General features: G+C 37.4%; 1 protein-coding gene across 6 annotated transcripts in view; it reads right to left on the bottom strand.

Moving 5' to 3' along the window:
- Positions 1-15,027, bottom strand: part of unc-13 — a 4,182,017-nt gene that overhangs the window by 3,523,023 nt on the left and 643,967 nt on the right. The gene's annotated exons all lie outside the window — the stretch shown is intronic.

Below are 15,027 nucleotides of genomic sequence, written 5' to 3'. Positions count from 1 at the left end.
TACCCACGCAAACGCATCGTGCCAGCAACGTTCGCCTGTTTATTTATACCGCCCGCCCGCCGTCGCGCAGTCTTTTATTTAAAGTTTTATTTTTTCCATTGAATATAATTAAAGTTCATGTTAAACTATAAATCGGGTTCTATTTTGTAATTTGCGGAATTGTGAATATACGATTTTATACATACAAATTTAAATTGTGCCCTTTATTAACAGGTGAATAATTATCATGGTCCTTCGCGGCCAAAACGTACTAGCGACCAAAAATAAAAAGTGAAAAAAAAAAACAAATATAATAAAAACAAGAACAACAAAAACAATTTTTACATAAAAACGCGGTTAGGTACGGCCAAAAAACTATAAAATGCTTAACAAAAAAAAATTATTTGAAAAAACTTTAACAATAGTGCACATAAATGAGTACATAAAAAAAGCATGTTAGGGTTGACAACAAAAAAAAGTTACTTCACAAATCATCAAATTTTCTATTACCACAAAATTAAGTTTTGCACAAACAAAATAAAAACATATTAAAACATATAAGTGCATAAAACTAAAATTAAGGTTACTGGTTTAAAAAAAAAAATCAGAAACATACTCAAATACATACATATACAAATCACAAAATACAAAAGTGCTGACAGGGTGGTGAAAAAAAACAAATTTGGGAGAAAAGTGGAAAATTTTTAAGAAAATAATTTTTTTTCGAATAAAAATAAAACTTAAATAAAAAGAAATAAAACCATTTATTTTAAATACACAATTAAAAAAAAACAAAGCAAAATCTATTTTTTCAAAAAACATAAGAACAACATTTATTTACAAAAGAAATCAAACAAAATTAAGTTTTGTTTAAAAAGTTTGTGGAGGTGAAAATTTTTCTTAAAAAATGCAACAAAAACATATATCTACATACATCCAATAACAACATTAACAGTAACTACACCAACAAGGAGGTACATCACAACAACAACGAGGAGCATTACAATAAAGGACAACACAAACAACTCACTGGTAACACATTTTAAATAGAAATGTCTGAGTAAGTACTCGTTACCCAATATATATACCATATATATATATTCCCTCCTTCCAAAGTACGGACCCCAAATCTGAAATTCCCCAATTTATATACCCCTCCGCTCTAAATATCCGGACCCTGCGTATATAACCCACATCATGAAGCCAAACGACAAAATATTTCAAATTCCTACCCACTGGTACCAAAAGGTTCAGTCCCTTCAAAAACCCATATAAATTTTTCAATAAATAAATTTGCATTCCCGTACCAACGGAAAATCCACTGCCCGGTTCTATATACCCAAAAAGTTCGTTGCGCTACATATCTACATAATAATAAAAATACATACGTATATATGTAATATATGTATATACCCACTTAGTTCGGTAATATCACCCGAGCTACATATTTTTCCAGCGTGAAATTCACCGCGGCCCAGTTTACCCTTATATACATATATTACATAAAATATATTTTATAAAAAAACCATAGCAACGAACTTCGCCAAATTTTTGTCACTTTTCCTAAAGCTTATTTTACCGGTGCACTCAAGATTAAGTTTGCATACAAACCTACAAGTATATGCACCCATAACACCCACACGCACTTGTATATCTTTTTGCATAAGCCAAAAACCCACCCTGAACAAAGTAATTGCATGACCATATGTAACTACATAATAGAGGGAAGCAACAAAGATCATCGGTTACACATTTTGCATACATTTACTTTGTCAATACAGATCAAGAACATTGGCATTTGCAACCAAAAATGTATTGTTGGTACACCACAGTTTATCGGCAAATATATTTTACCCATATATTATATATATACATACGTATATACCCACATTACTTGTACTCAGAAGCGCTGAGACAAGTACATATAAGAAAAAACCCAAAAAAAAAAAACAAGTGAACACCCACCCATTTATATACTCAAATTACTTGTACTCAGAAGCGCTGAGACAAGTCCGTTTTAAAAACCAAGCGTATTAAGCTGGTTTCAAAAAAAAAATATATTTTTTTTGCCCTTTTGACAAATTTTTTTTCGATTTTCACAGCTTAATAAAAGCTCCTATTTCTTGATAAATTACATTAAATTATAATGACAAAGACAAACGAATCCCAAAAATTTACCACTGCAGACCAATGCCTGCAGGAATTTATATATTGCCGTAACCAATTAGAGGTTTACTGCTCAAGATAATCACCCTCCCAAGCTCCGATTTATCAGAGTGTATGCTTAAGGTCAAGTTAGAAGACCTTGATAAAATATGGGCAAAAGTGCTAGAGTCCCATCGAGATGTAAGTTTCTGAGATAATTACACAGATGTTAGCGGCTCGGTTGAGCAAAAATTTGCTAAATGCATGGAAACCTATCAAACATGCAAATCTGAAATTATGGAAGCCTTACAAACTTCCAACACTGCTAGCACCAACCAACAACAAATACCCGCACACCCAATAAATGACTCAAACTTAAATGGTTGTTATTTGCAGGTGACACCCAAGTCTTCCATGGTGGATACGAGGACTGGCCATCCTGCAGAGATATGTTCACGGCAGTCTATAAGAACCACCCTAAATTATCACCCGCTCAAAAATTATACCACCTACGCCTGAAAACAAAAGGACAAGCTGGACTTATTGTAAAACAATACCCGCTGAGCGATAATAATTTCTAGCTTTCCTGGGAAGCGCTCAGATCTAGGTACGAAAACAGAAGGATACTCGTCGACAACCAACTGAAGATGTTGTTCAATCTGCCCACAATATTCGCGGAAAACGGAGAACAAATCCAAATCCAGACCACTATCAACAATTGCATGTCTACCCTTAATACCCAAGGAATCCCGACAACGGACTGGGACCCGATCCTCGTGTGCTCATCCAAGCTGCCAAGTGAAAGCCTTTCACTATGGGAACAATCCCTCAGCTACCCGGAAGGAGCTGTCCCTTTGGGAGGACACAAATAAATTCCTCACCAGCAGATACGAGGTAGTAGAATGTTTAAGTGCCTAAAGAGCAGGCAAGGCGAAACCCCAATTTTCGAGTTTTACACCACGAACGGTGAATCAAAAGTCGACCCAATCTAACAATAATAGAACCCATGCATATCACACGGAGTTCAATAAAACGGCTTCGTGTAGATTATGCAATCAATAGCACGCAGTCAAATCTTGTGTCAGGTTTAGGAATTTATCGATATCATACCGAATCACATTTGTGAGAGAAAATAGTTATTGCGAAAACGGTTTGTCAACGTCACACCCCTAGAACGAATGTAAAAGTAGTTTCACGTGTTATCAGCGCTACTGCATTTGCAGCCCAACCCCCAACAATCACAACCAAACCCCAGAGCTCAAAAGTGCCCAAATCGGCACCCCTAGGAGAACGGGCGACGAGCGGCCCTCAGCATCGAAAGCAGCCGCCAGAGCCACCTCTTCCCAACATTCTCAGGACAAAAACCCGGTTTCTGCACTCTTTTCGAGTAATCATGGAACTACCCTACTACCAACAACAGTAGAATCAGTATACTATGCTGGCGAATTTCATAAAATTCGTGCCTTAATAGACCAAGTTTCACAAAAAACATGTAGATCATCCCAGCTTCTTGGCCTACCCACAAAATAGTCTCTCCATCAGATATCTGGAATGGGGGGAACGGTTGTGAAAAATGCCAATAAAGTCTGCCAGATAACATTCTGTTCGGCAGACTTAACCCAAATGATAGAGGCACAAGCAATAATTTTGCCCAAACTAACTAAGTTCTTGCCCACAGTCAGAGTTTCAAGCATCGATCTCGAAGAACTGTCCCGATTACGGTTAGCCGATCCCCAGTATTCGATACCATCGAAAATTGATGTAGTAATCGGCAGCGATATCACCCCGCAAATCCTCACCGAAGGGCTCCAACGGAATGCGAGTGGAACACTACTTGCCCAAAACACAATATTCGGATGGATATTAAGCGGCCCTGTAGCTGAAAAGGTACCAACCTTCAGCACTCACGTTACGGAATGCACCGATGACCCCTCAGTCATCTTTTGAGACAATTTTGGGAACAGGAAGAAGTTCACCAAACCCAACAACGATCAGCAGATGATGAATACTGCGAAGCGTTCTACCGGAAAACCAAAATTCGTGAGGAAGATGGACGCTACAGAGTCAAACTACCATTCAAATCGGAATTTCCAGCCAATCTGGCACTCGGTTATTCACGACCTGCAGCACAACAGCAGTACATCAGCATCGAACCCACCCTCGAAAGAAAACTCGAATTAAGAGACAAATATTTGGAAGTCCTTAATGAATATTTAACCATGGATCATATGGAATCCGCCTCCCAACAAGAGATAATTAGAGATGGCAAATATCTATCGTTTTATCTACCCCATCATGCTGTCATAAAATCCGACAGCAAAACCACAAAAGTGCGAGTCGTCTCAACGCATCAAAAATGTCACATTCTGGTAACTCGTTGAACGACGTCCTCCATACAGGCCCCATACTACAAAATGACTTAATTGAGAAAATGTATCGCCAAATACTCATCCATGAAGAAGATAAAGATTTTCATCGAATCGTTTTTCGAAAACACCCAACTCTGCCGATAGAAGATTTTCGACTAAAAACAGTTACCTTTGGTGTAAATTACGCGCCATGTTTGGCAATTCGAACCCTTGGTGTAGGTCCATCACGACTGTCAAGACGAATATCCACTCACAAAAAATATTTTATTGAATGAAACGTATGTGGACGTTATTTTGTCAGGCCGTCATAATATACAGTCCACTTTGAACTCCATGCCTCAAGTTATCGAAGCTTTAAAATCGGCAGGGTTCCCTTTGAGAAAGATGATCAGCCTGAAATTTTAAAACCCGTCCCCGACCCTGATTTGCTAGACGTCGACTTTCTTAAATTCTACGATTCGAGTTCCACAAAGACCCTTGGAATTCAGTGGAACGTGCTAACCGACACCTTCACCTATACGTATATCGGCAGCAAACACCACTACGAAAAGGCAGATTTTATCAGCAGTTGCGAAACTGTTTGACCCCGCAAGATGGCTATCGCCAATAATGGTTCTTGCAAAAATGTTGCTGCAACAGCTCTAGATGGAAGCAACGGATTGGGGCGAAGACGTGAAGCCCGGGGCTCTACAAAAATGGACCTCAATATATGAAAATTTACCCCACATTAGAGAAATTAAAATCCCTAGGTGGGTACAGTATTCCCCCGATAAACTAATCCAGCTGCATTGATTCTCAGATGCTTCGGAAAAAGCATTTTGTGCCTGTATATATTTACGGGTACAAACCAATGAAAATAGTTTTTAATCCCATTTGCTAGCTGCTAAAAGCAAAGTAGCACCACTTCAAACCGTGAGTCTTCCACGGTTAGAACTCTGTAGATCAGCCTTACTCTCCAAATTAGTGAAACAGCCCCGAAGTGGGCTGAATCTACCCCAACACGAACTCATTCTCTGGTGCGATTCTGCCATCGTACTGGCATGGTTAGAAAAACCACCCCATACCTGGAAAACGTATGTCGCCAACAGGACATCCGAAATTCTTAATAACGTCGACAACGCCACTTGGAGTCACGTTTCCAGTAACGATAACCCAGCGGAGTTGAGCTCTCGAGGCTGCAAGCCTCAGGATTTAGTCCAATGTCCATTATGGTGGGAAGGACCTAATTGGCTAATCAATCCATCAACTTCGTGGCCAAAGGACATATCTCACCACCCAGCTCCCCCCGAAGAACGATATGTGGAGGTATTCCACATCCTGCAGGAAGAAAAGAAAGATATACTTGACCGTTTTTCATCGTTTTCTCGAGCGCTTAGAGTCGTGGCCTATATGTTGCGGTTTATCCGGAAAGCAAGGAAAGTGAAAGTTCCAACCACGCTCAACTCACCTACGCCGAATTGAATGATGCCAAAAACAAAATCATCATTCAAACTCAACGAAATTATTACGGAGACACGATAGAGCTTCTTCAAACGGCAGGACCCTTACCCAAAAAAAAAACACCCTTCTGACATTAAACCCTATGTTAGATGACTCAGGAATCTCGCGAGTTTCCGGAAGATTAGCCTATGCCACATGTAGCTTTAATGAGCGGGACCCAATTATTATACCCGAAACTCTCGATTTTGTTGTCTTCTGTTGGACTTCCTCCACTCGAACATGCTGCACGCCGAAAAACGGCTTATGATCCGAATGGTAAAGCCACAGTTCAACGTTTGAAGCAAAAGGTCAAAGAGCTCATCTTCCACTGCAAAACCTGCACCATCTACAAACAGCACATGAAAAGGCAGATTATGGAAGTCCTGCCACCCGAGAGGTCAACATATTCCCTACCCTTCCATACAATAGGAGTCCACTATGCTGGACCATTTTTGGTAAAAACTTCACCCCTTCGCCGAGCTTCGCATGTGAAAGCTTACGTTTGTGTGTTCGTCTGTTTTTCCACAAAGGCTGTTCATTTAGAAGTGTGCGCTGACCTCACCACGAACGCCTTCAACGCAGCCTTCGCCCGCTTCACTGGCCGCCGTGGCTTACCCCATCAGATATTTTCTGACAACGGAAAAACGTTCGTCGGCGCACAATGCGTACTACAAAGAGAATTCACCACATTCCTCAAGGAAGTCGCTACAAACGTCGCCGAATAGTATGCAACTCACGGATTCACATGGAAATTCATCCCACCATACGCTCTACACATGAGTGGTCTATGGGAAGCGGCAGTGAAAAGTTTCAAGATACACTTTACGAAGGTAGCAGGAAACAAGAATTTCTCCTTCGAAGAGCTCACTACCCTCTTAGTACGCATAGAGGCGGTCCTCAACTCCCGACCGCTCTCCCCTATGTCCGAAGATCCAATGGATCCCCTAGTCCTAACCCCAGGGCATTTCCTGATTGGCGCGCCACTCTTGTCCTTGCCGGAGCCAACTGCAGAGCGTCTTACCCTGGGAGCATGTTGAAGACATGATGCAATTTTCGGACTAAGTCCACCCCCTTCGTCTGGCAACCCCCGGCCAGTGCGGCCAGGCGCAGGCAGCACAGCCCAGCTGTGCCTGCAAACACCACCGCGCTCACCACTCTCATTTTTTAGTTTATCTAAAACTACCCACGCAAACGCATCGTGCCAGCTACGTTCGCCCGTTTATTTTTACCGCCCGCCCGCCGTCGCGCAGTCTTTTATTTAAAGTTTTATTTTTTCCATTGAATGTGATTAAAGTTCATGTTAAATTATAAATCGGGTTCTATTTTGTAATTTGCGGAATTGTGAATATACGATTTTATACATAAAAATTTAAATTGTGCCCTTTATTAGCAAGTGAATAATTATACACGTTTAGATCCGATAAAGTACAAAGTTGCAAAAACGGAATTTGATTTTTTAGTTAAAACAGGTATTTGTAGGCCTTCAAATTCTTCAGTTGCATTACCTCTTCACCTAGTACCAAAAACAGACCGTTACCCTGACCGTTACCCTTTACCTCACGTTCATGAATTTAATATGAATCTCAGAAATAAGAAAATATTTTCAAAATTAGATTTGGTCAGAGTCTACCATCAAATTCCAATGGCTGAAGAAGATATCTATAAAACCGCAATCGGCTCAAACATTTCAAAGGTTTATCAGTGAAGTAGTTAATGGTTTAGATTTTGTGTTTGCTAGTTGCAAGTGAAAATGAAGAACAACATTTTAAAGATCTGAGCTTACTTTACCAATGTCTAACAGAATATGGTTTAATTGCATGTTTTAATTTGCAAATGCATTTTTGGTGTTACAAACGTTGATTTTCTAGGTCATAAAATTTCGTATACAGGTATTAGACCACCTGAAGAAAAAGTAATAGTTATTCAAAATTTTGAGCGCCCGAGGAAAATTAAACCGACACAAAAATTTATTGGGATGGTTAACTACTACCATCGGTGCATACCAAAATTAGCGGAGTTTACGTCAAAATTATATGTCTTAATAAATCAAACGAGGAAAAGGCGTGACAAGACTTTAATTTGGGACGACATATCAAATAAGGCTTTCGAGAGCATTAAAGAAAAGTTTGCCCCTAAGACATTGTCAAATCACATCAACAAAGATGTAAAACTTTCTTTAAATGTAGATGCTTCTAACACAGCAATTGGTGGTGTTATACATCAAGGGTTTAATGGGATTTCAGAACCTCTTGCTTTCTTTTCAAAAAAACTTTCTTCATCCGAAACTAAATACAGTGCATTTGACAGAGTACTACTCGCTACCTATTTATTTAAACAGTAAACATTCCAGATACCTTTTAGGAGGGCGAAATTTTACAGTTTTCAACGATCACAAACCTTTAATATTTGCTTTAAATGCAAAGATGGAACGAAGTCCAAGACAAACTAGGCATATGGAGTTTATTGCACAGTTTAGTACCGATATTCAGTATATAAAAGGTAAAGAGAATGTTACAGCTGGCATATTATCTCGAGCTTTTGAATCTAAGCTATTAAAAAAACAGAATTAAATTTCAAAATTTTTCAATATGAACAAAGTCAAGACAAAGAATTAAATGAGTTAAAATCTTCAAATAGATCACATAATCTTAAATTTCTTGAATTTAAATTATTAAATTTTAATATTTGTTGCGAAATGACAGGTGAAAGTCCTAGACCATTTGTACCGAATAATTTACGAAAGATAGTGTTTAATATGCTACATGGGACTACGAATCCTGGAGTCAGAGCTACTTACTTACTATCAAAAAATATTATTGGCCAAAAATGAGCAAAGAAATTGACATTTGGTTGAGAGAATGTATAAATTGTCAAAAGTCCAAAGTAAATATTTATACCAAATCTCCAGTTACCAAAATTCCAATACCTAACAAAAGATTTGAACATATCCATTTAGATATTGTCGGACCACTGCCTAGTTCGAAAGGACATCGTTATATTTTAATAATAATTGATAGATTTACACGTTGGCCAGAGGCTTATGCATTCAGGGAAATTTCAGCAACAGTAGTTGCAAATAAATTTTTAAGAGAATATATTTCGCGGTTTGGAGTTCCTTTACAAATCACTACTGATCAATGAACGCAATTTACGTCAAATTTGTTTTCAGAATTGGCGTAATTGCATATCATCCTCAAGGAAATGGTATGCTAGAAGGATTTAATAGACAATTAAAAGCAACGATTATGGCAAGAAATGGAGTCGGTAATTAGTATGATGGGATTCCGAGAATACTTTTGGGTTTACGATCGATATATAAGGAAAGTATATTAGCTACTTGATGTTGTTTTTACTTTTATTTTCGGCCTTTCAAAAGTTATATCAAGAAGAATTTTCGAGCTCTAGGCCACACATATATATTAGTAATAAAAATGCAATTGATTGTACCATATATGTTGTATTTATTTATTTTGTCGATATTTCGATTTCAATTAGAAATCATCTTCAGGGCTGTAAAAGATACATTTTTCTATAAAAACCACAAATGCACAAACATAATCTGACACTTACACTTGTGAATGCACCTTGCCGACTAATTTAAAATTTCAAGCAGAACACAGAATATCATAAACAGAAACAAAGATGTATACAAATAATAAACAGTAATAATAAACAAAATATCTGCTAACAACAACGTATATATTAACTTATTGGACACCCTCAGCATTATTGTTGCTAACTTCTATTCATTACCAAATGTCTGTATGTGTGAGCGATGTTGTCGGTGTCGCTCTTAAAATTCATGCGTATGTCATTAGGTGTATTGATAATATGTAGCATTTCGAGAGTGTACCGCTTGGAATATTGTTTTTCTTCTTGCAATACTGTAACATTCTCTAAGTCCGGAGAGTGTCCCGTGGTCTTGCAATGTTGCGATAAAGCCGTTCTGTTGTCGTTAGAGTGGTCGCGATTTTTGATGTTCGATTTGTGAGCGGAAATCCTTGTCTTTAGTTTTGATTTAGCAGTACCCACATATACTTTGTTCCATACGTGGGACCCGTCGCCATTACATTTAATTTTGTATATTACGTCGAATTTCTCGTATTTTTCGATTTTGCTTTTTGTATTGCTGTATATTTGTTGTAGGGTATTTTTATACTGGAACGCGGTTTGGAATTTTTCTTTGTCATACTGTTTGAATGTTTTATTCGGTTAGACAAACCAGGTACAAATACGGCAGTCTTATATATTTTCTTTATGTTTTGTTCTTTGTTTTTATTCGTAGCGTAAAATTGGTGGATATAACCATTGATAAAGTGGATCGGAAACTCGTTGTTTTGAAGTATTTTTTTGATGATGCTTATATTTTTCGGGTGATATATTCTATCGCTGATAGAGAGAACTCGCCTGATAAAATTTTTGGCCGTGTTTATTATTATACTCCTATAATGTTTCTAGTTAAAATTTATTAACCTCCCGGAAGCCGTAGGCTTTTTATAGGGTTAGGTGGTTGTTATTTCTTGTTACTACCGTGTCCAGAAGCGGCAACATTCCATTATTTTCCATCTCAGATGTGAATTTTATTGAGTTATGAAATGAGTTCAAGAGGCCCAGCATTTCTTCAACGGAATCGGTTTTCACAATATCGAATAAATCGTCAACGTACTTTGTGAGCAGACGAGGTTTGTGCCGTGATTCTTCCTCAAATTTCAATAGTAATTCCTCCATTACTATATCGGCTATTACCGGTGATGCTGGTGATCCCATAGGCATACCCGATCGTTGTTCATAAACTTTGTTGTTGTACTTAAAGTATCTGTTATCTTTTATACAGAATCGTACAACACTTAAAAATAGCTCTTGGTTAAGGGTTGTGTGGGGTTTTATTTGGTCCCATTTGGACGATATGATCTCTATGGCATAGTCTACTGGGATACTAGGAAATAGGGACATAACATCAAACGATACCAGACTCTCATCATCATAAATATATGTATTTTCAATCTTATTATTGAACTCAATCGTGTCTTGAACATTGTACTTGGACTCTTTAGTGATATTTTTCAGGACATTAACCACGTATTTACACAAATTATACGACGGAGAATTAATGGACGAACATTTAGGTCTAAGTGGAGTTCCTTCTTTGTGGATCTTTGGTAGTCCATACAATCTGGGTGCATTGGCCGTTCTGTTCATTAGTTTATATTTTTCTTTTTCATCTATCATTTGGTTTTTGAACAGTTTTTTTACGATCTCGTGCGATCACGTTTTAAAACACGGTATGAGGAAATATCGTTAACTAATGTTTGCAATTTTCTATCGTAATCGGATTTTTCCATTACAACTGTTACGTTTCCTTTGTCTGCATTGAGAACTAAGAGATGGTTATTTTGTTTGAAGAATTTCTTTGTCTTTTGTAAGGTATCTAAAATATATTTATCACGCACTCTAATGTTTGTTCTATTGAGGTGGTCCCGTATTAATGTAGTCAAATTGTTCCTCTCAATCTCTTGCTGCTCTTTGTCTTTTATCGTCTGTATAAAGTCTTCGCCGTCTGCGATAAGCTTAAATAACGGAAATTCTTTATAAGTTGTTGGTATGGAGTATTTCAGTCCCAGGCTCTCCCTGTACATCCGCTCCACTGTACATCCGTCGGTATACTAATATTTTTGGTAATGTGAAACCATTCGGGTACATTTTGTATGTTAAGTAATTGGGTTTGTTTGTCTTTGAGCCTCTCAAATTTGTTTATTTGTATATTTCTAATTTTGGCTCTGAGGTTTTGAGAAAATATCGACAAAATAAATAAATACAACATATATGGTATAATTAATTGCATTTTTATTACTAATATATATATATGTGTGGCCTAGAGCTCGGAAATTCTTCTTGATATGTATTTCAGCTACGTCACCAGAAATGGTATACGGACAAAATTTACGTCTTCCCGGTGAATTAGTAGTTCCTTCTCACGAAAATTTTTCTCCCACAGATATTTTAGTTATTTATTTATTTAAGGAATCAAACACAACAACCATAAGTTTGACAATAGGACTTAAAACAAAGTAAACATACGTGGATACAAAGTGTGTTTAAAAAATTTTAAATAGTTTAAATTTTAATATTAAGAAGGATTTATGAGGTTGTAAGGGCAATAGGTAGTAGAAAAAGATAAAGAAAAATAGGTGTAGGAAAGTGTGGAAAGTTTATAGGAAGAAAGGGTCACATTTTAAAATATTTAAATTTGTTGAACAAAATAACGCAATAGTTCTCTTTTAAAGGACAATGTTCCCTTGATACTTCTAATCTCCATCGGTAACGTGTTCCAAAGACGAACCGCAGAAACAAGAAATTGACGCTCAGATGTTCGTGAGTTGAATGCCAAATGCAATATTTGTGAGGAGCGCACTGATCTTGTGAATTTTAGCCGTTCACTAAGATTTAACGGTAGTAGTAGATCTTCTAGTGGGACACAACATATTTTCACAGCATATTCGGAAATGTGTTCGTAACGGCTAATGTCGTAGATATAGACACTGTCACAATTCGCATAAAGTTCGCAACCATAAAGTAACGTTGGAATCAAGTATGACTTCGCTAAGAACAACCTTATATTAAATGGTGGGAAGTGCTGAGTAATCCACAGTACTCTTAGCCTTCCATAGACTTTGCCTATTGCTGCAAAAATATGATTGTTCCACGTCAATGTTCTATTGAAAGTAACACCAAGGTTTTTACGGTGACGGCAAATGGTATCTCAGTATTCTTTAGCATTACTTTGAGATAGCGGTTAAGGTCATAGGGTTTCTTATAGATAACGATGCACTGCGATTTACTGGGGTTTGAGAATAGTCCATTATCACTAGCCCATTCATTTAATAGGCATATATCGACGTTCAGATTGCGTATGCAAGTTTCAATGGAGGCGAATGTACTACTTAGATATATTTGCACGTCATCTGCATATATATGAACATTGCTGTGCTTAAGAACATTTGGTAGGTCGTTTATATATAACACGAAAAGCAAAGGCCCAAGTATAGATCCTTGCGGAATACCTTTAGTTACAGGCAATAGGTCAGACATAGAACTACCCACACTTACTGATTGGGATCTCTCATTGGGGTACGACTTGATTAGATCTACAGCTGGGTTAGAAAAGTTAAAAAGGTGCTTAAGCTTAAAACAAATTAATGCATGATCGACCGAGTCAAATGCCTTCGAGTGATCTAAAAGAGCAAGAAAGGTAACACGATCATGGTCCATATTCTGCCTTATATCATCCGAGACATTTAATAGCACAGTGATACAGCTTCTATTTTTCCTGAAACCAGACTGGTATGGACTAATTAGGGAGTTACTATTTACGAACGAGTTTATCTGCCGATTCACTATACGTTCGAACACTTTTGACAGAAATGGCAAAATAGCGATAGGCCTAAAATAACAATTGGGCTTTGGAATGGGAATAATTTTCGCCTCTTTCCAGCATTTTGGAAAGACCGCCGTGGTTAAAACTGTATTGAAAGCATAAGTGAGGTATGGTAGAATTTTTGGCAATAGGCATTTAACAAATTTTGGATGAACGCCATCAAGGCCGACGGCAAATCATTTTACTGACAGTATAGAATCGACAACGTCGCAGTCATCAACACACTGAAAACCAAAACCGGAAAAAGAAAAATCAGAACTAGCACTATAGCGAGAGTAGTTTGCATTACTCTGATTGCAAAGCAAGCTAACGAAATCTCGGTTCAATTCATTGGCATTTATATTTATATTATCATGTGTGATCGTACTTCTGTTAGTGCTTCCTATATTACGAATCTGCCTACAGGTTTGTTGAGAGCCAATAGCTGTACTGAATAGGTTTTCGTAGTATTTCCGTTTATGAATCTTAATACTTCTGGTAACGTCTCTTCTCAAAGTCTTATAGTTAGTGAAGGCACTTTCTGACTTTGTCTTCTTCCAAACCGAGTACGCTCTATTACGTCTTTCAATTAATTTCTGAATATAGGCGTTAAACCACGGGTGTCTTTCAGATTTAGTAGGTTTTGGTACAAGAGGGACAAATTGGTCAAAGAGCATACTTATGTTTTTCTGAATGAAGTTGATTTGGTCATTGTCAGACGCCAGTTGATAAATAGACCTCCAGTTAATGTCATTAACGGCTGCACCGAGTTGTTGGTACTGTATGTTATTAAGATCACGATATGAATAAGACGAAATGGCTCTAACAAATTGAAAATCGTACGTTAAGAATATCAGGTCGTGTTTGGAGAAATTCGGAACTGAAATCTGATCATACAAAAACACTTTAGACGCATCGTTTACCAAAAAAATATCCAAAATAGTACTAGAAGAACAGGGAAAGTGGGTTGGTTCAGTGTTGTTTACAAGAAAAAGGCCCAAATTTTGTATAGTCAGCGGAAATTTTAAATCAGTAAGAATATTACAATTAAAGTCCCCTGTCAAAATGATTTTGCTATAGCCGATCAATACATTCTCTAGAAAATCTACAAATTGCATGTAATCAATTTGTTTGTTGGGTCTGTATACACAACCAATGAGCAGTTTCTCAGATTTTGAAAAAATTTCCAAAAAAATATACTCAATCGAGCTTAGAGCCGGAGACGCATAGGCAAGTTTGCATGAAATACCACCCTTGACATAAATAGCCACTCCCCCACCATGCCCGATTCTATCCACACGATATAGATTATACTCATTTACAGCAAATAATTGATCACTGCAACCAGCAGAAAACCATGTCTCCGAAACACAGACTACATCTACACCAGAACCCTCGAACACAAACCTAAATGCATCAATTTTTTCGATAAGCTTTGCGCATTAATGTGGCAGATTTTTAAACCTTGCTTTTGCCTACTTAAAATGCGAACCATACTGCGGGAACTGTCTTTAGAACAAACATGACTATTACGAGAGAATTTTAAAAGTTTAAATTCAAATTTAAGACATAATCAAAATTCTGATACTGGAATTTACATATATACCAAGGGATTTAATAAATGGTAAATATGTTTTTATA

This window comes from Eurosta solidaginis, chromosome X (assembly GCF_040869045.1).
Source record: "Eurosta solidaginis isolate ZX-2024a chromosome X, ASM4086904v1, whole genome shotgun sequence".
NCBI classification, from domain to species: domain Eukaryota; kingdom Metazoa; phylum Arthropoda; class Insecta; order Diptera; family Tephritidae; genus Eurosta; species Eurosta solidaginis.
Note: the sequence above shows the minus strand (reverse complement) of the source record. Positions and strands in the feature narration are given on the sequence as shown.